This window comes from Podarcis gaigeae (genome assembly GCF_964106915.1).
Source record: "Podarcis gaigeae genome assembly, chromosome: 16".
In the NCBI taxonomy this organism is placed as follows: Eukaryota; Metazoa; Chordata; class Lepidosauria; order Squamata; family Lacertidae; genus Podarcis; species Podarcis gaigeae.
The window spans coordinates 23,215,229-23,218,527 of NC_139693.1; the positions used below are offsets into that span (position 1 = coordinate 23,215,229).

The window sequence follows — 3,299 nt, forward strand, 5'->3', positions numbered from 1 at the left end:
TAGTAGAGTTGGGCGTATAGACAAGAAGTGACTGTGAGAAAACCATAATTCAGATCTAGGGGTTAAAAGGGAAAATGAGAAACACACAATATGGGAGGAAAGGGAGGGGGGTTAACAAACTCAATCTTCTGCCACACAAATTGGTCTCAGGCCCTAAAACATGGGTGCACCCAGCCAAAGGGAAGCCAAGTACACCTTGCATTTACTTACACGTATGTTTATGTTCCTCAAATGTCCCATGCAGTTGAGCAAGAGTTAAGAGGCCAAAATTTGGGGCCCGTGTACACTTCCTTGAAACTACGTCCCACTGAATACAGCAAGCCTTACTTTCAAGTAAATTTACCCACTTATTTATGGGGGTAAGCCCTACTGAATTCAGTGGGACTTTACTCCAGAATAAAAAGGGCACAGGAGCAGGCTGCGTGGCTCCTAAGTGAGACAGAAGAGTCCAGATTCAGTTTTCACCTTGGACACAAACTCATCAGGGGGCTTAGGCTAGCAGTTATTCTGTCCCATGACCTGCCTCACTCCCATTCACAATAACACTGACCTACCTTACAGGGCTGTTATCCCCATATGAGAGAGTACACACACACACACACACACACACACACACACGCACACGCACGCACGCACACGCACACACACACACTTAAGGTTGTATCCAGTGTCCACTCCAACTCCGAGCAAACTCATCGAAATAAATTGGCACGACTAATTTAGGTCCATTAATCTCCGTAGGTTTATTCCGAGCAGAACTGGATAAAACATTATCTATAACACGATGTAATAAGACTGAGAGGTCCCAAGACCACCAGCAGCTACCTCCACACTTATTCCCACCCCCCCAAAAAAAAGGACTGTGAGAAGCAGCAGCGCTCTAAACAACTCTAATATTAAAAAACCAAGCAGCAGGACGACTTATTTACCACCACCATTCATTATTAAGTATCCCTATTAGCCCTGCCCTCCGTTATTATTTACCAACGCTTCTTATTACCCAGGGAGGGCAACCCTGACACACCGGCGATAACAGAGGGCAACGCTAACAGCAAAAACCCTGCAGCAACAAAACAACAACAACACCGGAGGACACAGAACGCAAAGCGGCCTCTTCTTCTCTTTGACAAGGGGCGAGACTTTAAACAAACAAACAAAGGTTGCAGTGGGAAGAGAAGCAGGAATCCCAGAGAAGCGGCGGCCCTGAAGCCTTATGGGTGGGTGGAGACACGAAGACCCCAGAAGGGTGGAAAGTTCCTCCTCTCTCTCCGCCCCCTCCGGCCAGGAAAAAGGCCCAACTCCGGAATACGCCAGGCCGCAGCTGCCTGAGGAATAAGACGCCAGGCCCCGGCCCCGCTCCTCAGCCGTCCTTCTCCCTTCCCATTCGGGCTGCTGCTACTGCTGCTCTTCCTCGGCCGCCTCCTCTTCCTCCTCCTCCTCCTTACCCAGCGGCGGTGGCACGGCCGGCCATGGCGGGGTCCCTCCTCCCCACCCCCCAACGGGGCGCGGCGGCGGCGGCGGCTCGGGGGGGGGGTGGTCGCTCGGCTTCCCCTCGGCGGCGTCGTCGCTGCTGCTTCTGCCGCCGCCTTCCCCTCGGCTCTGCGGCTCGGCGCCTCCGCCTCCCTCCTCACAACCACAACAACATGGCGGCCGGGGCCACACACCGAAGAGCGGGCGGGGGAAGGAGGAGGAGGAGCCCGTTGGGGGAAGCGATGGAGGGCGGGAAGGAGCGCGAGCGAGGGCGGCCTCCTGCCTCGACGCTCCTCCTGAGGGGGAAACGGTGGGAGGCGGGTCGGGGGCGCGTCTCGTCGTCTTCTTCCCGAGGCAGGTGGTGGCGGCGGTGTTGCTTCTCGGCTCAGGGCTGAAGGGAGCTGGCCACTATCGCCTCTCCACGCGGACTAAAATGAAATTAAAATAAAAAGTTCCTTTTTCCTTCTCCTCGCGTCCCAACGCCTTGTGGGGATGGCTCCTTCTTTCGCAGCGACACTGAGGGAAGCGTTCATTATGAGGCGAATTCCGACAAAAGAAAACCAATCAGCAACAAGAATTTTGTAGTGCCTTTAAGAACATGTGTGTGTATTATTATTAATTTATATATAAATTATATATATATATATATATATATATATATATATATATATATATATATATAAATAATTTTCTGTTTTGCAATTTGAAGTACTCATTCTTACATCCTTAAGATATCAGTGAGTTCCCTTCTTATCTTTCCATGGTTCATTTTACATATCATAAATCCCTGCATATTTTACAGAAACTATACCATTCAGTATTCCATTAATATATCCATCATAACTTATTTACACTGTTGAATTTATCTTAATGCTGCCAGCATTTTCCGCTGTATAGTTATTTCTCATATATTCAATAAAAGTTTTCTTTTTAATATATTATTAGCATTATTACTAAATTTGTTGCCCGCCCTTCACCAGCAAGGACGGCGTTACCAGCCATTTAAAATTCAGAATTAAAAACTGTTAAGACATATCAAACAGTTAAAACATAATTCAAAGCATAATTTGATGACATACAAGAATAAAGGAAAAAATAAAATTAAACCTGCACACACAACAAATATGAAGTGTCAGTTATTTCACAACCTGGAAAAAAATTACTATTTGTTGAGTGAGGTTTTTCTTTGAAGATGTATTTGTAAAGGTTAGAACATTTTCCTCAAGGCCTTACGATATTCTCACTTGAAACTGAAAAGCTGGAACAAAAGGAAGGGCATAACTCTTACTGTATTTTCTAACAGAGGGCAGAAATTGGGTAAAGAGGAACCCAAGTCAACACAGTTGCCTTGGATTAAAGACCAGGGGGAATTTCTAGTTGCACCAGAGAGGTATGGCACACTGTATGGCGGTTCCCATTTTTGTGCTACAATAGTTATTGGAATAAAAGTCTGGGGAATACCTTGTTGGAGCATTATCGATTTCACTTCCTAACTATCAAAAACAGAAGTGTGGTGGGGGGATTAGGGGAAATACGCAGCAGTGCTGAAAATCCAGAACTTTCGCAAGTATCTTTACGATCTGTTTTTGTTTAAAGGGAAATGGCTATAAAATAGTCAGGACCAAATGTATTGCTGCAACAGGTACAGAGAATGGACCTTTGCTGGTGATCACCAACTTTGGGCTTTATTTCTCCTCCCCTGCATGAATGATAGCACTTCAGAATGCGCTGGGTAATTAAAGATGAGGGAAAATAAAAGCCAGTGACATATGCACTTGTGCAGGACCAGCCCTACAATTAGGCAAAGTGTGACAATTGTTTCAAGTGAA

The 3,299-nt window shown here is 46.5% G+C and overlaps 1 protein-coding gene across 30 annotated transcripts in view; it reads right to left on the bottom strand.

Annotated features, from left to right (window-relative positions):
• The window catches only part of MTMR3 (myotubularin related protein 3), a 57,239-nt gene extending 55,181 nt beyond the window's left edge, over positions 1-2,058 (bottom strand). For 19 of the 30 annotated variants that reach the window (XR_014558980.1, XM_083716948.1, XM_083716950.1 and 16 more), the window contains exon 1: positions 1,446-1,671. The gene's annotated coding sequence lies outside the window, so the exon portion shown is untranslated. Of the gene's footprint in view, positions 1-815 lie in introns of all 30 variants that reach the window. The other 11 variants (XM_083716942.1, XM_083716939.1, XM_083716949.1 and 8 more) reach the window with 8 other exon arrangements.
• Between the last annotated feature and the right edge of the window lie 1,241 nt (positions 2,059-3,299).